Source organism: Pseudorca crassidens, chromosome 7, assembly GCF_039906515.1.
Source record: "Pseudorca crassidens isolate mPseCra1 chromosome 7, mPseCra1.hap1, whole genome shotgun sequence".
In the NCBI taxonomy this organism is placed as follows: domain Eukaryota; kingdom Metazoa; phylum Chordata; class Mammalia; order Artiodactyla; family Delphinidae; genus Pseudorca; species Pseudorca crassidens.
Window position 1 is genome coordinate 42,180,277 of NC_090302.1, and position 24,313 is coordinate 42,204,589.

At 38.2% G+C, this 24,313-nt stretch overlaps 1 long non-coding RNA gene across 3 annotated transcripts in view; it reads left to right on the forward strand.

Moving 5' to 3' along the window:
• The window catches only part of LOC137227743 (uncharacterized), a 118,933-nt gene that overhangs the window by 85,504 nt on the left and 9,116 nt on the right, over window positions 1–24,313 (forward strand). The window contains exon 6 of one of the 3 annotated variants that reach the window (XR_010944987.1): window positions 2,898–3,991. The exons of the other annotated variants lie outside the window; for them this stretch is intronic. This is a non-coding gene — a long non-coding RNA (uncharacterized lncRNA). Of the gene's footprint in view, window positions 1–2,897; window positions 3,992–24,313 lie in introns of those variants that run through there. 3 annotated transcript variants of the gene reach the window in all.

The window sequence follows — 24,313 nt, forward strand, 5'->3', positions numbered from 1 at the left end:
GCTTATAATTTTTCTCATATCTAGTTTTTCAGTTGAATATTTTCCCCACAAGTCTATTTAAGATAAAATTTTCATAAAGTGAAATGCACAATTCTGAAGTGTATAGTTTGATAAGTTTCAACAAATACAGTCATGTAACCTATACTGCAATCAAAACATAGAACGTTTCCAACAATCTGGAAACTTCCTTTGTGCCCCTTCCCTGTCAACTCCCTTCCCTGAAGTCACCACTGTTCTGATTTTTTTTTTTTTTTTTTGCGGTGCGCGGGCCTCTCACTGTTGTGGCCTCTCCTGTTGCGGAGCACAGGCTCCAGACGCGCAGGCTCAGCGGCCGTGGCTCATGGGCCCAGCCGCTCCGCGGCATGTGGGGTCTTCCCGGACCCGGGCACGCACCCGTGTCCCCTGCATCGGCAGGCGGACTCTCAACCACTGCACCACCAGGGAAGCCCTGTTCTGATTTTTTTTTTCTGCCACATGTTAAGTTTGCCTAGTCTAGAACTTCCTATGAGTGGAATCATACAATGGGTACTGTTTTGTATCTGGTCTGGCTTTGTTGACTTAGCACAATAGCTTTGAGATTTGTTCCTACTGTTGCATGTATCTGTAGTTTCATTTTTATTGTGGAGTGGTTCCATCGCATGCATGTACCACAATTTGTCCTGCTGATGGGCATCTGCGCTGATTCCAGTTTGGAGCTGTGATGAATAAATTTGCTATGAACATTCCCATACAAGGCTTTGTGTGGGCTTAGTCTTTCTCTTCCCTCAAATAAATATCCAGTAGTGAAATTGCTGGGTAGCCACTTGAGTTTTAAGTTCACAGGTGATGGTCACTGGGCAACTGGCATACATTGATCTTCCTGTTACTCCTTAGCCTCCCTCCCCTCCAACTCCACCAAGATCAATAGCTGTACAGCCATGTGATTCTAGATTATGAGACATTTATTGGAAGCAGTCTGAGAACGCTGCTTCAGCTTGAAAAACACTTATTTTATAAGACTAGAGTTTCCAATTTTTTTCAGAAGGATCAGAACCTGTTTTTCAAATGAGATACTCTGAGGAGCCCCAACATATGAAAAATACTTTTTAAAATGGAACTGCTTGGGCTTCCCTGGTGGCGCAGCGGTTGAGAGTCCGCCTGCCGATGCAGGGGACGCAGGTTCATGCCCCAGTCCGGGGAGGATCCCACATGCCGCGGAGCGGCCGGGCCCGTGAGCCATGGCCGCTGAGCCTGCGCCCCGTCCGGAGCTTGTGCTCCGCAACGGGAGAGGCCACAACAGCGAGAGGCCCGCGCACCGCAAAAAAAAAAAAAAAAAAAAAGGAACTGCTTTAGTTTTGTGAGGATGCCTCTCTGCTTTTGCCCACTATCCCCATCCTTGCTAAACAAATCCTTAATTTCTGTAGATCATGTTTTGAAACATGTTGGTCTAAGGAAATTGATACTTAGACAGTAGCCAATCTTCTTTGTGGATATGGATCTGCTGCTGTGATATTTTATGTGTTCAAGTGATACTTGCAAAAGTGATGTACATGAGAGACTTTAAATTGGAATTCTGTAACCAGAGAGATTCTGAAAGCTACTTGATTCTAATGGAAACACTCCCTACTTAAGGCTGCTAAATTATGAGAATATGGCATCTAAATGCCAGCCCTCTGGGTTTTTTTAGGACTTTAATTTCCTTCTGATAAAAAGGAATTGAATTGATAATGAGAAGGGGTGTGTGTGTGTGTGTGTGTGTGTGTGTGTGTGTGCATGTGTTTTACTGAGCTGTCTTAATACTGTAACATCACATTTTATTAACATAATATATTATTATTACTTGGATTTTGCTGGAAATCTAGTCGGGTGAGTTTTTTCTTTTCTGTTTTGTTGATAACACTTAGCAGATGGGAAAGAGACTGGGGAGCTTCCTTTGTCTAGTGCATAATGTGACTTGAAATGAGGTTCTGTCACATTTTAGAGGATTCCGCAGCTACATGAAAGCATCATTCACATATGGACTTGAGGGCCTGAGTTGTCCATGTTATTGGTCCCAGATAAATAAGAGAAATAATGGCATGGATTAAAAAAGCTGTTTTCTTCTGACATTCTGCTGATACTCCTTTGTAGCAGCAGCGGGGGCTGGGGGAGTAGCAACCATGTCAGCTCTGGGTGGCCTATAGTGTGCATCCATTAATCCAGGAGAGATCAAAGTAAAGAGGAATGTAAGCCCCACGTGCAAACCTGTAGGGAACACTCAAAGCTTTATGTCTTCCCTCACCACCTCACCACCCTCCCTAAGGAAGAGACCTCAGGTATAGGTCACAGATAAAGTGGACACCAAGGATATATTTGAGCCACTGTACTAGGGAGCAGAGTTCTGATGGGAGAAGGAAAGAGATTGTAAATAAAATGGAAGTGAGACAAAATATTCCTGGGATCTCTTTGGAAGCGCTTCATGTTCTTTCTTCCTTTCTCTGAACTTACAAAGATAGATGGTCCCTAACCTCCTTCTGCTTGAAAGAGGGTGTCCGCATCCTTTGAAGGCAAAGTAGCACCAGAGTCAGGCCTACAAGCAACTTAGCACGGCTTGTAGGCCAGGAAAAATGTCCCATGGCTCGTGCGGAGTCCAGCCTCCTCTGCCTGAGAGTCCACAAGGACAGGGACCCTGGAACCTTGCGTAGGGGCTGTGGTCACAGCAGGACCTTGGTGTTCTAGGTCCTGCCCTTGCACCCACTTGATTCGGGTTCGGCTCAGCGTTTGATGCTTCACTTGCCCCTCTTTATTTGTTCTGTTTCTTGTTCTTGCCCTTTTCACTTGCTTACTTACCTTGAGTTACCTGGCTTGCCCCTTGACATTGTCTGATGCCTTGAGTCTGGACTCACACTTCTGGTCCTTTCCTTTCCTTGTCAATTCAGAGGCATCTTCAATTCTAGTTTGTTCCCCTATTCTGGATCCCAAATGCTGGCATGAATGTACCTGCACAGATGCCTCACGTTGGCCAACTCTTCTTGATGTGGATACCAATAGGGACTGAAAATTCCGGTGAGTACTTGAAATACACTTTGAAAAATAAGCATCGTCTTTGCCTTTAGAGGATTATAATCAGATAGAGGCAAAATAGAGTGAGTATGACATCAGCAAAATTATGTAAGGTATTATTATCGAGGTTAAGTCTAACCTGGTTCATTAATCCTAGTGTTATCTGAATTCATTTATTGCTTTGGAATAAGATGTTTAAAGTTACTTAAATATTGAAGTAAATTTACATTGTGGTAGAATTTGCTAGAAAAAAATTTGCCCTTTAATTCAAACACATTGAAAAGATTAAATTAGAGTTATAACTGTACAGTGAATGGGTTTTTTGGGAAGAGGTAACTCACAGGTTTAGAATTAAATCAGGGAAGAATGTGAGTCAGTATTTAATTATTAATTCAACAAAGAGATTAATATTATTTATTTTTACTGTGAGATCAGAAAATTTATTGAATTCATCTAGCCCTTAGATAAATCCCATAGCCCTTAGGATAGAACTTGGTAGTATTACGATAGACTTTGCCAAAGTGAGCTTGAACATAGACTCCCCTCCTTCTCCCAAGAAAATTAGAGTACCAATATGGTCTGTAATGATTATTTATACAGTTAGGTGCAATAAGATGATAAAAAATTACTTGGAACTTAATTTGTTGATTATTTTTAAGATGCTATCTAGTAAATTATAGATACCCCCAACTAACTTGACTTTCATCTAAATTAGAAATGCATTCTGAGTTTCTGATATAATGTTTTCTAATTGTTTTCTGTGGGCCCAACCAGATAGTGATAACTAACTCCAAATACAATGTTCATGATATAAGATATTTTCTCCCAGCACTCTATCAAAAGATTGGAGAGTTGAATCACAGCCTTATGTTAGGCTCCTTAAGTTTTTCAGGTCAAAAAATACTAGTATCCCATCAACTAGGTTCTGAATGGCTTATACCAGATTATCTCTGAAAATCTTCTCACCATTACTGAATGTTCAAAAAGACTTGTTCATGGGCTTCCCTGGTGGCGCAGTGGTTGAGAGTCCACCTGCCGATGCAGGGGACACAGGTCCGTGCCCCTCCAGGAAGATCCCACATGCCGCGGAGCGGCTGGGCTCGTGAGCCATGGCCGCTGAGCCTGCGCGTCCGGAGCCTGTGCTCCGCAACGGGAGAGGCCACAGCAGTGAGAGGCCCGCGTACCGCAAAAAAAAAAAAAAAATGTCTTGTTCAAAAGGACTTGTAAATAATGGTTCAAGTTCAGCTTGAGTTTGATGACCATCTGGACTGGTTTTCAGTTCAAATCCTCATTTGATTTCATCCTCTCCCTCAGATTCTGTGGGCCCTTTATTAGCACACCAAATAAACTCTAAGCCATAGAGCAAATACTAGGTTTCAAGTGTCAGATAAAATCAAGTGATTGAAACCAGAGCAATATATATATATATATATATTTTTTTTTTTTTTTTCAAACACACAGCAGAAAAAGAAGAGCTTGCTTGTTTCTCTTTCCCATGCTTTTTTTTTGACCAATCAACTTTTTGGTCTGTTTCATTATTCATAGAAATTTGCTTATCGACTTTGATTCTAGTTAGAACTATTCATCTAATCTTTTTAGATCTGCAGCGTCAACCACCCCTATTTTTCTGACAGTTCAAACAGAACATTATAAAAGATACTAGAGTGTGTAATGTAATTTCCTGATCCTTCTCATTGTGATATCCTGTACTAATTGCAAAATCATAGTTAAATACCACTATGATGATGCTATTTATTGCTCTTCAGTCTACTTGATAGTATGAAAAGCATATTCCAAAACCTTGTATTTATGAACAAAGTTAAAAAGTAGTCATGGGATTATAGAATTTTAGAGTAAGGCAAGGCCTTTCAAAGAGCAGTGAGGAAAATGAAGAACAAAAAGTGTAGATGACTAGTGCAAAGTTCTCCAATGTTCTTCAAGATATCTTTTATAGGATCCAAAAGAGTTATAGCAGCTTCTAAATATAGCCCAGCTCACCCCTAAGTCTCAGCTTTCTTCCTTCTTTCCACCTCAAACATTCAATCAGTCATTAGGTCTTATCCACCCACCTACTAAGATCTCCCAAATTTGGCTCTTCTCCCTATTTCCAACATCATGACTGTATTTTAGGTCATTATTGCTTTGGGGATGAAGTCCAAACTGCTTATCTTGGTAAGAGCTCTTTATAGGCGTCACCCTGTCCATATCTCTACCTTTTTGTGTTCACTTGCTTCTTCCATCCAATGCCCCAACAAATGATAAACTACTTGCAATTCTATGAATAGATCATGTTCTTTCTCATTTTCAGTTCCATGCCCTTATTTCCTTCTCCTCCCTCCATGTCCACTTACCTGACCAGAGTCTATTCACTCATTAGATCTTAGCTAAGTTATCCCTCTATCCATTCTGTTTTGAGGCCCCTTTTATGTATTCTCATAGTACTCATGTTTCTCATAGTACTCTTTCCCTCTCATAGTATTCAGAACTCTGTGCTGTAATGGTCAGGTAGCTTATTAGGGTCCATGTTTAGACTGTAAGTTCGCTGAGGACCAACCAAGACTGTATCTTGTGAGTTGTTATGTCTTAGGAACCTAACCTAGTACCCAGCAAATAAAAGTAGGTACTCAATAAAGAATAACAAAAACAATACAATAATAATAGCTGATTATTATTATTTGCTTTTTGTGTTAGACATTGTGCTAAATTTGTCACCCACATTATCAGTATTCCTTCTGTGATAGTTAATTTTACATGTTAACTTAGCTAGGCCACGGTACCCAGATATTTGGTCAAACACATGTGGATGTTGCTGTGAAAGTATTTTTTAAGATAAGATTAACATATAAATCAATAGACTTTAAGTAAAGCAGATTGCCCTCTGTAATGTGGGTGGGCCTCATCCAATCAACTGGAGGCCTTAAGAAAAAGACTGACCTCCTCCAAGAAAGAGGGAATTCTGCCAGCAGGCTGCCTTTGGACTCAAGGCACAACATCAGTTTTTTTCCTGGGTCTCATCTGATGGCTTGCTTTGCAGATTGTGGACTTCCCAACCTTCACAATCATGTAAGCCAATTCCTTAAACTCTACACACACACACACACACACACACACACACACACACACACTCACCACTCCCCCACCCACACACATTCTGTTTGTTCTTTTTCTCTGGAGAGCCCTGACTAATACACCTTCCAATAACCTTATTATGAAGGTAAAATTATTTTCATTTAGAAATGAGGAAACAGGGCCACAAGCTAGTCAATAAGTTAACTGTCCAAGGTCATATATCTAGTAAGTAGAGAAACCAAGTCCTGAATCAAAGGACTTGACCATAAAATTCATGATCTTAAGTACAGTATGGTAGGGATAAATGAATAATTAAATGAATAAATCAACAAATAAATGAGACCGACTCATTCTTTATGTAGACATCACAAGTAGTCAAATATAATATCTCTAAAACCTGTAATGATTCACAGTCTTCTATCTGAAATAGACCTTCAAAATCATCCAATCAATCTGTTATTTTACTGCTAAGAAAACTGAGGCTCACTGTTGTCATCCAGCTAGTGAATGACTTGGGAGTTATAAAATCCACATATCCTGAGGGTCAGTTCTCGAATCTTTCCACTATACCAACACAGCCTCTTCCACAGCAACATACGGACTTTGACTCCACTTGCCTATGGAAAATAGACAATGTAAGGAAATGTTTCTGAGGTAGAATCCTGGGGCCACAATGATGCCCAACTCTAGGGTGTTCCTTCTCTTCTCTTCCCTTCTCTTTAAAAACTATATGATTTTTCATTCAACACTCATAGAGCATTGAGGGAGTTATTAAATAAATAAAAATTAAAACTATATGAGTCAGAGTACTAATACATGTGAATTTCAAGTCTAGCTGATGGATTCTTCAAACCACAGTATGGTTTAACCATCTGGGGCAAACCAAGGGGATAAAGAAAAGAAAGGAATTTGATAATATGAAGTTGAACTTTTCACTGAACTCTTCAGCCAGTTAATACTTCCCTCTTTCATCTTCCCACAGCCCATAAAAGAGAACTCTGTAATTTCATCCATCACAAAGGCTTTTAATTCTTTGTTTACCAATATGTTAATGGTGGTTAATGGTGCCTGCAGCATTTTCATATACATTCAGTGAATACTTGTTAAATGAATGATCTGTGCATATTCAGGAATGGTGGCTGAACCTGTTAGATGGATGGAGATTTCAAGATGAAAGGGAAACTCACCTCAACTTCCCAAATATGTCTTTCCCCTTATAACCATCAGCATGAGTATTTTGAAGCTGCCCGAATATTTTTTTTATTAAAGTATAGTTGATTTACAATGTTCTGTTAGTTTCTGGTGTACAGCAATGTGATTCGGTTATATGTATACACGTATTCTTTTTCATATTCTTTTCCATTATGGTTTATTACAGGATATTGAATATAGTTCCCTGTGCTATACAGTAGGACCTTGTTGTTTATCTATTTAATATATAGTAGCTTGTATCTGCTAATCCCAAACTCCTAATTTTTCCCTCCCTTGGCCCCTTTCCCCTTTGGTCACCATAAGTTTGTTTTCTATGTCTGTGAGTCTATTTCTGTTTCATAAATAAGTTCATTTGTGTTTATTTTAGATTCTACATATAGGTGATATCATGTGGTATGTCTTTCTTTTCCTGACTTCCTTCACTTAGTAGGATAATCTCTAAGTCCATTCATGTTGCTGAAAATGCCATTATTTCATTCCTTTTTATGGCTGAGTAATATTCCATTGTATATATGTACCACATCTTCCTTATCCATTTATCTGTTGATGGACATTTAGGTTGTTTCCATGTCTTGGCTATTGTAAATTGTGCTGCTATGAACATAAGGGTGCATGTATCTTTTCGAATTATAGTTTTGTCTGACATATGCCCAGGAGTGGGACTGCAGAATCATATGGCATCTCTCTTTTTAGTTTTTTGAGCAACCTCCATACTGTTTTCAATAGTGGCTGCACCAATTCACATCCCCACCAACAGTGTAGGAGGGTTCCGTTTTCTCCACACCCTTTCTAGCATTTGCTCTTTGTAGACTTTTTAATGATGGCCATTCAGTAACAGTGATTTTTAAGTTGGCCTCTAGTACTTTGAGGGAAATAATTGGGGCAAAAGTCCCACCACATAACCAACACAGTGGTTGATGGGACCATGAGGAGTGACAGCCCGAAATAAATTCTCTATGGCAAAGAATGGCAAGGATTTTAAGACAAGTAATGTCTGTTCTCAATTTTTAGTTGTTTCTTATCCTGAGGAATAATTCACCTCTACTATCCCTAACCTTTATTAAAATCTGAAGAACACAAGAGTGTTGAAGTAGGGGTGCCTTAGGACATGAAACAGAGAGAGTGAAAGGTCATGGAAAAATATGAGCTTCTCATATGAGAAGCCAGCAGAGGATTTGGACGGGAGGCCAGAGCAGCAGTTCAGAAGGAAATGTGAGTACAAGGCCCTGGGAATCACTCCCCAAAATCACAGAAGGTATGAGACTCATTGCCATTTTTCAGGAGAAGGCCTCAAGTCTGACCAAGTGTTATCTGGGATGCCTGGAGAAATGGATGACGTTCTGTTTGGATAAGAACACAAAACATTAAGATGACTATTGTACTTTGAGGCAGAATTCTTGGTAATTATAGAGTTGTCTCATTCTGCAGCACTGCAAAATAAATAAATAAATGCCTCTGTGTGGGGGGGGTAAAAAGGAAGGCAGGGGAGAGAGGGAGAGAGGGAGGGAGGAAGGAAGGAGAGGAGGGAGGAAGGAAGGAGGGAAGAAACAAAGGGAAAGAGGAAGAAGAAAAGAGAATTCAAGCTGGGTGAGCTAGGGCTTCTCTCTCGCCAGAGATTCTTTTCTACCTATGACCCTCACTCTCTGTAACCAGAAAACTCTTCTAATCTTTCTCTTCTTTAATAAGGGAATAATAATGCCTACACTGGAAGATTGTTGAAAGAATTAGAGCTAAAATAACTTTCACAGTGTTCAGCACAGATTAGGCCCTCCGAATGCTACCTATTGTATTAAATATACCATATCTAATATAATAATAATAATAGCAGTAATAATAATAGCAGCAACCTGGCCTCCTGAGTATGAACAGGGTTAAGGGAGTAAGAAAAATCTTTCTTTATGTCTTTCTGGAACCTCTTTGCACCCTTTTGCACAATTAATTAAAATAACAACAAAAAAAGTATCAGGTGAGTTTAGACTCCAGTTCCTGTGAGTCACTGTTGAATGTGTATGTCCTAGCCTAGTACCAACAGCCTCATCTTCTCTGGTTTCTCAGTTCACATGTGCATCATTCATTTGCGTTTCTGCTCAACTTTTCTCCTTGTTGGCGTTGTGATGCTGGCCAACCTTTTCAATTAGCTTGAGCAGCCATTAAAACTCATCCATTAAAATTCACTTCCCCACAGAGCTAAAGAGCATAATTTTCTGCATAAACCTCTTAGGATTGTTATAAAGATCAAATTGAAGAAAGTATGAAGAAGCTTTTTGCAGGCTGTTTTGCTGGGAGGGCAGAGAAGTAGATTGGAACACAGCCTTTAGAATCAAAACTCTTCTTTATTCAAAGCCTTCCAATTGTTTTTTTGCACTCTATGCCTTGGTCTCCTCGTTTATAAAATAATAATTATAACTACCATTTATTAGATGACTTCCATTCCATTGATTAAATTCTGACCATGGTACTTGATTTATATATATATCACTTGACTCCCACAATCATCCTAAGAAACATGATTTTATTTTATTTTATGAGTTTTTAAGTGAGGAAACTGAGGGTCAGAGAGGTTAAGTAACTCCACACAGCTATTAAGTGATACACTCAAGATTCCAACCTAATTCAGCTAGACTCCCAAAGCCATGCTAAACTAATGTATTGTGAAGACTAAGTGAAATAATGTGTGTGAAAAGCCATTCTAAACTATAAATTTGTATGGTGTTGTGAGCAATTATTATTCTAGGTTAAAATGTGATTTATCTTCAGGTGAAACAGAGAGTTCAGAATCAGCCCTACATAGGCAGAAGAAAGCAAATTCAAAATACAGGGGCCTACGCCTTAAGTTAGTTTACATAAAGTAACATAGGGAAGGGAAGAGTCCAATTTGCTCCAAGCAAGTACATTGTTTTCTAAGTCAGAGAATCATTATTATCCCATTTAGTGAATATGCAGTGTGTCAGAGACAATATTAGACACTGTAGGAAATGGGACCCAATCAGGAGAGAGAACAGACAGGTGTGAAAAAATACGTGGGGACATGCAATGCAGTGCAAGTTCTTCTAGTGCAAGGCTAAGGCCCATACAGTGAAGCCAACTTTGGAACTAGGTGTATTAATCATCAGATATGGAGAATTCTAGAAGGTTTGAAATAAAGAAGGCTTAGTGCGAAAGGTGGTAGACAAAGCATCAGGCACTAAATGGTCTGTGTCTCAACACCAGCAAGAGGAAGGGAGGGAGCAACTATGATGTGTTAGGTATTGTAACTTTAACTTTGTTTATATTATCTTATTTGTTCTCATGACAACCCATGAGGTAAATATGTGTTCATAAATTCATCCAGTTTTCCCAACAATTATTTGCTTTACATCTATTCTGTGCCAGGCTTTGCGTGGGGCATCGAAATATATAAGATAAATAAGAAGCAGAAAATCTAAACACAGGTTTTTTTCTTACTATCTCCATTTGATGGTGAGGAAACTGAGGCTCAGAAAGGTTACATAATTTGTCCAAATTTTCCCAATAAATAATAAATTATTGACAGAATTTGGATTAGAACTAATGCTCATATCTTGACATTTCCTCTAATGATGCACTAAATATGAGAAAGAATTTATACCATGTAAAAGGGGAAATGAATTCCACTTGCTTGGTGTGGCAACATGTGAAGATTTGGTAACACTCGGTGGTAGTGACACAATTGTCTCTTATCTTATTCTCAAAAATTGTGCTCTGAAAGGTTTTATAGCAAAGGAGATATTTTTTAAATTCCACTTACTTCATCCGCTATATAGTGTTAGTAACCTTAAGTATTTCCTGAAAATATTGCCTTGATATCTAGGACCAAGTGAGTTAACACTGGTGTTGAAAATTTCTTTTTAAATTTGCTGTTTCTGAGAGAGGATGTAGAACTATATGGCTTTAAATTGACTGGACTCAAAACAGTTTCCTGAGAGGAATGAAAAACTTGTAATCATGGGTTCTGGTAATCAAGTTATTTGAACACAAATTATTTGCTCACACAACTGGAAGATTAGAGGTAAATCCAGGGACTCAAGTAGATGTCCTCAGGAATATTTTCCTCTTCTCTCTCATCGCTTCACTCTTCTTTTCTCTACTAGGCTTTTATCTCTTGAACTTATTTACATGGGCGTTTTCCCGCTAATGGGGGAAATGGCTGCCAACAGTCCCAGAATTACATTTTCACAGCACTGTATCCAAATATCAAATCTCGTGAGAGAACTCTGATTGGCCCTGCTGGGATCTCATGATGACCCTTGGACCAATCACTATCACCCAGGTAATAGCTGCCATGATAGGTCAGACCTGGATGCCATGCCCATCGCAGTAATCACTGGTGATTGATAGCATCACCAAAATTACTGGGAGTGGGGGAAGAGTCTTTGTCCCAAAGAAGGGAATGCTGGGAAGAAAAAGGAAAACTAAAACATGTAGATCTCTCTTTCGAAATACTATGGTCTTTGAAAGTCTGATTTTGCTAAAAGTGAGAGGAAGAATTTAATAACGCGATTTCTTGATAAACATTTTCCATTTTGTAGTTTTTATGAATTATAGCAGGGAAACTGTGCTGTACAATTCAAAGAGAGCACCATTCACATTACCTACAATGAGTTATATGTCAAATAAAATATGAATAGTGTCCCCTGATGTCGTACAATGTGGTGGCCTTGAACTAGAACAAATGGTTAGAAATTGGTCCAATTGAGGCACAAAGTTTTATTTAGTTGATTGCATATACATATAGATGAAACATACTAAGTATTTGCAGCTTCAGTGTATTTTATTGGTTGTTGGCAACAGTGTTTACATCATGAGAGCTAGAGCTGGAAAGAACAATTTCTGCCAAAATTGCTCCAGTCCTTATATGAGAAGAGCTTTCTACTGACTATATAAAAATCTCACTACTTCCATCCAGCCTTCTGCTTAGTGAATCATACTTCCAGACAGAAAATAAGCAGAAGAGAATCCCTTTTATTCTACCTAGAATACATCATTGTTTTCTAGAATATAAATACTCTGCTCATATATGTCTGCCCCAAGGGACTGACTCTTGAAATGGTTATTTAATGTTAGAAGAACAATTAGGAGTGCCATTAGTTTTCAATATTTCAAGCACAGATCTTTTAAATTACATCAAAATGGAAGCCAATGCAATAGTTGTCCATTTTCTTGAATTTTGTCTCAATCGATGCTGTTAAAAATGGTTAAAAGAAAAATAAACTTCATTGCACATCAGTGAGCAATCACATTGAATCAAATGACGTTCAGGGCATGAAGGATGTGGGGCTTTTATGCATTTAATAATTTGCTAAGATGAGAATATGAGTTCTTTAGGTAAAAAAGAAATCATAGCCCATGAATCGAGTTTTCATTTATAAGTAATTATTGAATATGTGTTACGATAGTAACTCACAAAAGGAAAATAATGCGATTTTTACAGTAAACATTACAACTTGAATGACAATTTGTTCATGAAGACTCATAGTGGGATAGAAGAGGACATCTAGGACAATTGAATTTCTCCCCCAATGTGTTGATTGAACAGCTGTCATTATTCTTTAGTGCTTTCTCAACAGGTGGCCTCAGAGCCAGGTCTGTATATTATCTTATCACAGTATATCTGTGATGACATTTCTCCAACATCAGTTGGCATCAAGCTCCTGATGTGATGACATCAACAATTTTTACAGCTTTATACGTTTTCTTCTCTTTGGCTTGAAATTTTCTTGCTTTAGATTGTATTCTTTCTTTCTTGCTTGCCTTTGTAGGACATTTCCAGCCCCCTCTTTCTCTGCATCAAAATTTATCTGTTAATAACATGCACTTAGAGCGTGCACTTATTTAGAATGTCATCGGCCCTTGCAAGCTTTCTGTAAATATTTTAGTGTCAGGGTTGGCTCAGTTACTCCTGTCCAAATCAGAATGACTGATCTGTTGGATAGTATACACTATGAAAACCTGACCCTGAATGCTGACTCTTTTTAAAAATGGATTTTGTCTGGTTGTTTCATAACCCACTCACACACGCTCAAAAATTGGCACACCAACTTCATATAGTAGTTTTTCTTAGGCTTAGATGTCTCTTCTATCGGTTTGAGTCTGCTTCCTGGGGCTGCCTTACTTTGTGAAGTAGATGCACAAAAGGTTTAGAATTTAAAATGTTGGATCAAAAGTGACCAATGGAAAATTGATGGCCAGACTGTCACTGTGATGTGCGCCAGGCCACACTCCAGTTTAAGGCAGAACTCAGTAAAATATTATGCACCCCACTTTCTAGATTAGTGCCCTTTTTTCCTATTCCCTTTTGTTCCTATGTGAATTTGATCTTGAAAATTAGATATTTGTAAAGGAAACTGAAATCAACCATCCTCTGTAAAATAGACAGGATTGAATTAAAGACTACTGTGGTTCAACTCCTAAATTTTATTATTTAATTGTAAATATTTCAGTAATTATTCCTTAGATTATCTTTTTTAAAAAATAATTTTTTAAGAATAGTTTTAGACTTACTGACAATTATTTCAAAGATAGTACAGAGAGTTCTTGTATATCTCACAGCCAATTTCCCCTATTATGTACATCTAATAGGAGTATAGTATATTTGTCACAGTTAATAAACCAATATTATATATTTCTATTAATTTTATCTTTTTAGCATCATAACTTGGATTTGCATTATTAGAGGCGCTCCATAATTTTTACAGAGAATGCATAAGTTTATCGGAGGTGTTAAATGAAAATTGTAAGTAAATCATTATTGTTTAAAGTTATTCTTCATATTTCTGATCTCATATCCTCTTTCCAATGGACAACACTCATCTATTTGCTTAACAAATACTTAAATTGTTTTTATTGTGTGCCAGACATTGTTCTAGGTTCTTTACAAATAGTAAGCATTAATCCTCATAACGTCCCTACATACTATTATTGTCTTCAATTTACAGATTGGAAATTGAAGGTTAAGTCACTTGCTCAAGGTCACACAGTACAGTCTAGCTCCAGAGTCATGTACTTAATCATGCATTACTATGCTTCGGTCCTAGAAGGCAGAGTCCCGGTCTTACTCATTTCTGTAACCCTTCTCCCTACTCTTGCACAACTTGCATGTGGTATGGTGGATGTATTAGTTGGCTTAGGCTGCCATAATAGAATACCACAGACTGGGTGGCTTAAACAGTAAAAATTTATTTTCTCACAGTTCTGCAGGCTGGAAAGTCCAAAATCAAGCTGCCAGCAAGGTTGGCTTCTGGTGAGACCTTTTTTCCTGGTTTGCAGATGGCTGCCTTCTCACTGGCCTTTCTCTGTGCACACACATTCCTGGAGTCTCTTCCTCTTATAAAGACACCAGTCCTATTGGGTTAGGGCCCTGCCCTTGTGACCGCATTTAACCTTAATTACCTCATTAAACGCCCTGTCTCCAAATACAGTTACATTGGAAGTTAGGGCTTCAACATATGGATTTGGGGGGGGAACACAGTTCAGTCCATAACACTGGGTAATTGCGAAAGTCTACTAAATTGAATTTCCATTGTAAAGTAATGCATCCAATATCATCCAAACATGTAGGTTTTGCTGTTGTTCTTTTTTGTGTCGCCTCAGATGCATGTTTACAACGATGTTACAGTTCAATCCCAAGTCTTTCTATTCTGTAGCACCATCATCTTCATAGTTTATCTCCTGTTCTTTCCAAGTTATTTCCAGGGAACAAGATATTTGCCATTGAAGAAATTGTTATAAACAAACACTTTTGTCATTTTCCCTAGTAAGCTCTTATAAACACATCACAGTGAGATCAAAGCAGTTAATTTATCATTGCTAATGATAAATAAATAAATAAATAAATCAGCTATTATATCATTTAATGTAATAATAAATAACTTTATTATATTCTTATAATAATATAATAAAAATTATTATGCTGTCATTTAAGCAACTCACTTTTGTATTTTAGATGCCTGCTGGTGATTTATTTACTTGTTATCTTCTCTTTGTGAGGCATCTTTAAACTTCAGAAGTAATTAATTGTAAACAATTCAAACAAAACAGAAATATGTAAAGTAAAATATGTCAACCATCTTCATTGCCCTTACTCCATCCCTACCAAATTCCCTCCCCTGAATTAACCACTATTAACAATTAAGTGTGTATTCTTCCAGATTTTTCCTATGCATGGATAGATAGACTGACAAATGATAGATAGGTAGAAAGATGACTAGAGAGATATGTCTACACAGCCATACATACATACATACAGCTTTCTTTGCATCTTTTTTAATGGTCATATCATACTTATTGTTCTGCAACTTCCTTTTATTGATCAACAATTCATCAAGGTGATGATCCCCTGTCATTACACATAAAGATCTGAAGAGCAGGTTATCTGAAGCAGCCCTAAGCAAATGCCTGTGGATTCTACCCACTTACACATTTCTTTTCCAACCTCTGAGAACACGTGAACAGGACCGCAAGGGAGACAAATCTCTCAGAATTAAGTTTCCTATAAACTTAAAGTAAAATCAAATAGTTGCCTTATTCTACTCCCCAACATCTTTACCAAATTGTCCATATATTTCATTTTTTGTGGTTTATGTACAGCTGTATGTATTTAGGCTTTGCTTGCTTCACAAATGGTTTTTGATTTATACAAATATTATTATGAAGCTTATTCTTGCCTGTCACTGAAAGCAGGGTAATTCTAGCCTCCAGAGCAATTTCACCGCCTGTATTATATACTACCATGGGAGGAGGTTCAACACCAAGCAATAAGAATCGAAAAGCATTTAATTATCACAGTGATAGCCCCCTTCATTTGATTGCTGCAGAGCTACCAAAGAAAGTACCTAGAACATAGGAAATGAACTTAACATAGATAGAATGCTGAAAGACTTCAACAGATCACAGCATCTCTTCTGTGCTTAACGGCAAAACCATGAGTCATTAGTGGGAATAGTCAACTGTTCCCTCTGTCTTTCCTCTGCCTGCCTGCTCACCAAAAATACCCCCTGCCTTGTGGAAATGCAGTTGTGTGGCAAGCCCATGGAAGAGGAACTGATGAATAGAAATGAAAGTAGCAGCCACCAAAAACAGAATACTGCAGTCAACTTTGGAGTAAATGTTTACGGATTACTAAATTTTTTTAATTACTAAATTATATGAATCTACTCAAGCCACCAACACACTGTTGGACGAGTCCTCCCTCTCAGTAAGGGCTTGCAATGATGTACTCCCTCTGACATATTGTTTTTTTCTTTACTTCTACTGCTGCTCCTTCTTTCCACATATGTACACATCCACAATTCAATGTTCTGCTGAGGTCCACCTACTTCAATCCACTCCATCTCATGGAGGTATCTCCCTTTCTAAAACAGCATTAGTTATCTATACCAAGCACTTGCCAAACATTTAAGCATTTTTTGGACATATCTTGTAGTGTTGTGATTTAATTTTCACCAGTTTTACTTCTTGATTCGCTAACTATGATACAAACTTCCTTAAGGGTTTGTACTGTGTGTGTTTAGATGCTTCTGACAGTTTCCAACAGGCTTCCTTCAGGACCAGCTCAAAAAGTACCTTTTCTATGAAGATTTGCCCAGGCAGTACAGTGAGATTTATTTTCTTTATTTATTGCGTTTCTTCAGTGTGAACTTGGATGGTCCTTCTGAAACAGGAAATGAGAAAGCATGGTGTTTTTCTTAACCGTGTAAAGAAGTGAAAGCTCTAGGTTAGTAAAGTAGGATGATTCTTGGACACAACTTAAGGCTAACACCTAGCAAAAGCATGTTGCAAATGACAGAGTCTGATTTAATGGGCAGCCATTCAAGGAAGCACACAGACCTGCCGAATCAGAACAGGAGGATAAAGACAGAATTAATGTTTTCTATTGACACACACACAGGAGGTGTCCACTAAAATGAGAACCTGCTCTTTATCACAGGGCTATGTTGTGATGAGCACAATACATTTATAATTAGAACAATGATTTCGTTCAGCCATATCTCAGCTAATGCAGTATAATTTTTTCGTTTTTTTATTTGTTAATTTTTATTGGAGTATAGTTGATTTACAATGTTGGGTTAGTTTCTGCTGTACAGCAAAGTGAATCAGTTATACATATACATATATCCACTCTTTTTTATATTCTTTTCCCATATAGGTCATTACAGAGTATTAGGTAGAGTTCCCTGTGCTATACAGTAGGTTCTTATTAGTTATCTATTTTATATATAGTAGTGTGTATATGTCAACCGCACTCTCCCAGTTTATCCCTCCCTCCCTCCCCACTGGGAACCATAAGTTTGTTTTCTACATCTGTGACTCTATTTCTGTTTTGTAAGTAAGTTTATTTGTACCATTTTTTAATATTCCACATATAAGCAATATCATGATATTTGTCTTTCTCTGTCTGACTTACTTCGCTCAGTATGACAATCTCTAGGTCCATCCATGTCACTGCAAATGACATTATTTTGTTCTTTTTTGTGGCTGAGTAATATTCCATTTTATATATGTATCACATCTTCTTTATCCATTCATTCATCAATGGACATTTAGATTACTTCCATGTCCTGGCTATTAAATAGTGCAGCAGTGAACATTGGGATATGTGTATCTTTTCGAATTATGGTTTCTCTGGATATATGCCTAGAAGTGAGATTGCTGGATCATATGGTAGCTCTATTTTTAGTTTTTTAAGGAATGTCCATACTGTTCTCCATAGTGGCTGTACCAATTTACCTTCCCACCAACAGTGTAGGAGGGTTCCCTTTTCTCCACACCTTCTCCAATATTTATTGTTTATAAATTTTTGATGATGGCCATTCTGGCCAGTGTGAGGTGATACCTCATAGTAGTTTTGATTTGCATTTCTCTAATAATTAGTGATGTTGAGCATCTTTTCATATGCTTTTTGGCCATCTGTATGTCTTCTTTGGAGAAATGTCTGTTTAGATCTTCCACCCATTTTTTGATTGGGTTGTTTGTTTGTTTTTTGATATTGAACTGCATGAGCTGTTTGTATATTTTGGAGATTAATCCCTTGTCAGTTGCTTTGTTTGCAAATATTTTCTCCCATTCTGTATGTAGTCTTTTTGTTTTGTTTATGGTTTCCTTTGCTGTGCAAAAGCTTTTAAATTTAATTAGGTCTCATCTGTTAATTTTTGCTTTTATTTTCATTAGTCTAGGAGGTGGATCAAAAAAGATCTTGCTGTGATTTATGTCAGAGAGTGTTCTGAATGTTCTAATTTCATTCTTTTAGATGTAGCTGTCCAGTTTTCCCAGCACCGTTTATTGAAGAAAGTGTCTTTTCTCCCTTGTATATTCTTTTTTTTTGTGTGGTACACAGGCCTCTCACTGTTATGGCCTCTCCTGTTGCGGAGCACAGGCTCCGGACGTGCAGGCCCAGCGGCCATGGCTCATGGGCCCAGCTGCTCCACGGCATGTGGGATCTTCCCAGACCGGGGCACAAACCTGTGTCCCCTGCATCGGCAGGCGGACTCTCAACCACTGTGCCACCAGGGAAGCCCTTCCTTGTATATTCTTGCCTCCTTTGTCGTAGATTAGGTGACCATAGCTGCGTGGGTTTATCTCTGGTCTTTCTATCTTGTTCCACTGATCTATATTTCTGTTTTTGTGCCAGTACCATACTGTTTTGTTGACTTTAGCTTTGTAGCATAGTCTGAAGTTAGGGAGCCTGATTCCTCCAGCTCTGTTTTTCTTTCTCAAGATTGCTTTGGCTATTTGGGGTCTTTTGTGTTTCCATACTAGCATGTTTCACAGAATTAGGACAAAAAATTTTTCTGTTGTTATTTGATCCCCTTCCTATTTCTTCATGGTACATAAAATATATATAAGCTTAGAAATACACACACACACATTTCTAAATGATGGTTTTTGTGAGATTTAATCCAACTAACATGAGGTTTCTATGATAATACCATCTGTCTCCCCTCAAAACATGTTTATTCAACTATTAGCTTCATATTCCAGCAAATCACTTACTTCCATCGTTTGAGAATTTACCTTGTTTGATTATATAATTTCAATGTTTTTCTTCCATCATTGCAAACAAGAATAATTTTATAGCTTAAAGGTTTTAATCACAATTTTAAAAATTGAAATATATTTGACATAAAACATTGTATACATTTAAGTTGTACAACTGTTGATTTGATCTATTTATATATTGTAATATGACTGCCACTGCAGTGATAGTTAGCACCTCTATCATATCACGTAATTACATTTCTTTTTTGTAGTGGGAATAATTAAGTTCTAGTCTCTTAACAAATTTGATGATTATAATACAATATTTTTGTCTATAATTTTATAACTTTTTAATATGTAGCTTGTACATAGAGTAATTGTGTATATGTAAGCACTCTAACACACACAAACACACACACACACACATCCCTGATAATTTCTCCTTCAAGTCAAGTTTCTTAACCCTTCTTTGTTTAAAGCAATTGTTTTTTCAATGCTTCTATACCACTCTTTATATCTTTACTTATTTATTATTACTCTTTTTAATGTGTCAAGGTTGTATGTTTTGTTGAATGTTTATATCTTTATTGAATTTTAGTTCACAGGATAGAGCCTCATATTCAAGAATTTTAACTTTGGTGGTTCTAAAGATTTGCAGGTTACCCTGAAGGACTGTGACCTGTAAATGTTTATCATTTTATTGGGCACACACACAATTTTGATTTTTGAGAGCTGTGAGACTAACATCCAGAATCAAGTCATTTAGCTAGTGAGATTAGCCAGTGCTCAGCACTTATGTTTCAATGTGACTTCATGGTTCTCTACTTATTATGACTCCCCTGTGTGATGAGTCCTATTAGGTGAGATAGTAATACTTCCAAAATCTAGGGCTTCTTAGGTTCCAAGCCTCTCCTCTTCTCTCTCTTGTTACTGGAGAGTAAGTTCCTTTAGCGCAAACATATTAGGGCTTAGCATTATTGTAACTCCTGGTGCTTAGCGTGTTGCCTGGTATATACAAGTTGGAAAGTTATTCTTCTGCCTCCTAAATAATCACACACACACAGTGGTGCTCGTGTGCACTTTCATGCACACACACACCCTCACACATAATCTATATATAAAAGAATTATGTTTTTAAAATAATCTGCTCTTTTGGATTCTTTATGCCTCTGCTTCATTTCACTAGGATGGATCATTGAGAATTGATTTGATCATTACCAGCTGTGATCGTTGGCACAGATAAGCATGTAGGTATACAGTAGTGGGTGTCAAACATGGCTGTATATTAGAACCAGCTAGGAGGTTTTGTAAAAATCCTGATGCTTCGGCTGCACACCAAGCCAAAGAGTCAGCATTTTGGGAGGTGGGAGCCAAACATCAGTATTTTAAATGCTTCACTAGCAGTTCCAGTATGCTGCCAAAGTTGACCACTGCTGTACTAGAGATTCTCTCCTAACAAATGAAAAGAAACATAAACACCCTAGATAAAAAGGCAACATCTGGAGTGGGGGAAAGAATGCTGAAGTAAGAATGAGAAAACTTGGATCCAAGTTCCAACTCTACTACTTACAAGCTGTGCGTGTGACACTGGGCAATCTTCCAGCTGTTGGTTTGTTACAGTGTAACAAACCACCCCAAAAGGCAGTAGAGTAAAACAACAACATTTCTGAGCATTTCATTGTGCTCAGAAATCCCATGGTTAGGCATTTTAAAAGTGCATAGGGGGCATGACTTGTCTCTGCTTCACAATGTTGGGGACTCGGGAAGATTTGAATGGCTGGGGCTGGAATCTTCTTCACTTACTTGTCTGGTGCCTGGGCTGGGATGAGTAGGCTCAACTGTGACTGTGGTCCTGAGTGCCTACATGAAGCCTCTCCAAGTGGCTTGGGCTTCCTAACAACATGGCAGCCTCAGAGTAGTAGGACTTCTTACACAGCAGCTCAGGGCTTCAAAAGTGAGTGTTTCATTAATCAAAGTAGGTGTTGTATGGCCTTTTACATCCCAGCCTTAGAAGTCACATGGCATCACTTCGAGTGAACTCTGTGGATGGAAGCAATCACAGCCCTGCCCAGATGCAAGTGGAGGGGACACAGAACTCAACTATGGGTGGCAGGTATATCAAAGAATTTGTGGTCATATTTCACTATTCCTACAGACAGGTTACATTCAGCCTCAGATTACCACTAGTATTTGTTCTCTATTGCCGTATAACAAATGGCCACAAAGTGGCTTGCAACAATACACATTTATCATCTTATAGTTTCTGTGAGTCAGGAATCTGGGCCTGGCTTGATTTCAGGGTCTCCCACGAGCTGCAAGCAAGGAGGTGGCTGGGCTGTAGTCATCTCAAGGTTTAACTGGAGAAGGATCCATTTACAAGCTCACATGCATGTTGGTAGGATTTAGTTCCTTGTCACATGGGCATTCCCAGCCTTCGTTCAAGCATTCAAGCTGAAAAGCAATAGAATCTGCTTGTAAGATGGAAATTGTAGTCTTTTCTAACCTAATCACAAAGTGACATGCCATTACCTTTGCTGGGTTCTACTGATTAGGAGCAAGTCACTAAGTCCAGGCCACTCTCCAGGGGCAAGGATTAAACAAGGGCATGGATACTAGGTGGGGATCATTGGGGGCCGTCTAACAGTTAACTTATCAGACTCTCCTAAAAAAGTGGTATATTAACCTTGGCCTGCCCAACATTCAGGCTTTTTATGAGAACTCAATAAGATGGTATGTTTGGCAGTACATTTCAAGATGTATATCACTGTACAAAGTGAGTAATTTTCAACAGAGAACAATACATTGTGATGGTCTCAGAATAGCCTTTCCTCAGAGAGGGAGGGGTCTCTGCACATAAACTGGTACATTTACGTAGTGGGAAAAGAATTTAAGTTGTTTTGAATCAGTCATTTCACTGTGATTTTCTTTTCCCTTGTATCTACCTAACATTGTTCAAATAAAGAGTATGACCTCTTGGTCCAGGAGAAATGGAATTTATTTTTTATTAAAAGCTTTTACTAATGCTTAGACCCATCGCATCTTGTACATTTCCAAAGCAAACTGAGAAAAAGGTCAATGTAAATGTTCTTATGAATCAAATCCTAAAATACTCACATCCTATAAAGGCCAGTCTTTAGATAAAACTGCCAAGAAATTCTTGTTTTTTAAAAAATGCTACTTTCTAGTTCTTGAGCTAGAGAGAATTTTTAATGGCCAGAAAGTATTGACTGGTGGGGTTATGTGTGAGTTAGCCCATTAAAGAAAGGTAAACAAGTACCTCAGTTTTTAAAAAATCAAACAGCTTTACTTGCAGATGTCAAATAATACTAGTAAAATGTTATACAGCACAAAAACTGAAATCTTTAAAAATCAATGTTTAAGTGAAAAAATTTACACCTAATAAGTATAAAAACAAAGTTACACATGAAGATGTATAATGTGATATTAATTTTATATAAAAATGTATATAACTTCTATATACATTTAAGGAAAGGTAGATGCCAAAAATGTTAAAAGTGATTATCTCTAAGTGCTAATTAGAATATTTTTATTTTATTTTCTTTGCCTTTTTTGAGTTTTCTACAGTAAACATTCTTTATGTTTATAGACACAGAGAAGCTGTAAAAACTAAAATTGAAAAGAACCTATATGTTTCCACTTTTTAAAATAATAATATGTGATCAGCAGCAGCACATTGATGAATGGGAATAACATGGTAATGGGAAAGCAGAACCGGCTTTGGAGCCAAGCCATCCCTGCTTCTAGAAGGCCCTGGGCACCCTGGCAGAACCCCTAGATTGCTTCTAAGCAGTTTAGACCACTGCTTTAGGCAAACCAGAACTAATAAGAGTGGAAATGCCACCACCACCTCTTTTTTTCTGCTTTAAGAAGTAAAATTCTGAAAGGACTACCACTGAAGAAACTACCTCTTGAATTGTTTCTGGTTAATACTTAAATTTTTGAGTTGCATTCATTTAAGAAATAACTGAAGTTGAAGACAGGTAATATAAGCTGACTCCAGGTTACTAGCTTTCCTCCTTCAGTGTAAATCAGGATAAGGTGATTGTTTCTCATCTGCTCCCAAACCAGGTCACAGTAAAGCCCAGCCCACTCTTAAGGTCACTCCTGGCTATAATGGTAGAAACTACCTCAAACAGACTGCCTGAATGCATGTCTTGTGTCAGGGTTTTCTGGGGAACAAAACCTAAAATAGAAACCTGAGAATAAAGCACTCTAGCCACTTGGGTGAGTCAAAAGGAAACTGGGCAAGAGAAGGGCTCCTTAGCAAAACTTTGCCCGAAAGGTTGAAAAATGAACTCACCACTACAAAGATGCTTCTAGAACCACTGTGCCTGCTTATTGCTTGACTGTTGCTGTATGGTTGAAGAAAAATTTTAATCAAAATTGTTGCCAAGGGCTTCCCTGGTGGCGCAGTGGTTGAGAGTCCACCTGCCGATGCAGGGGACGCAGGTTCGTGCCCCGGTCTGGGAGGATCCCACATGCCATGGAACGGCTGGGTCTGTGAGCCGTGGCCGCTGAGCCTGCGCGTCTGGAGCCTGTGCAGAGGCCACAGCAGTGAGAGGCCCGCATACCGCAAAAAAAAAAAAAAAAAAAAATTGTTGCCAAGAATGAGATAGAGACCAGCAAAGGAAATAAGATAAGAACAGTTATGTGGGGTTTTGTGAGAGGAAGAGAGCAAAAGAAAAATCTTTAAAAGGAAGATTCAAAGAATGATTCATATCTTTAGTCTAAGTTGATTATGCGGCCCCTGGCAAGTACCTTCCAGTTAGTACCACACAGAAAATGTTTGCTGAGTGAGTGAATAGATAGGGGTGGGAGGTGGGGGGATGGGTGTATTAATAAATAAGCAAATATTCTTTTGCTCTGCCAAAGAAACCCTCTTGTTACCCACTCGTGGAGATGAAGAGGGAGAGAAAAGTGCATGGTGACCTCCATAATCAAATTAATGTAGGATGCTTTATGATGTAGCTCAGGGCGGGGCAGAGTTGAAAGCTCTCAT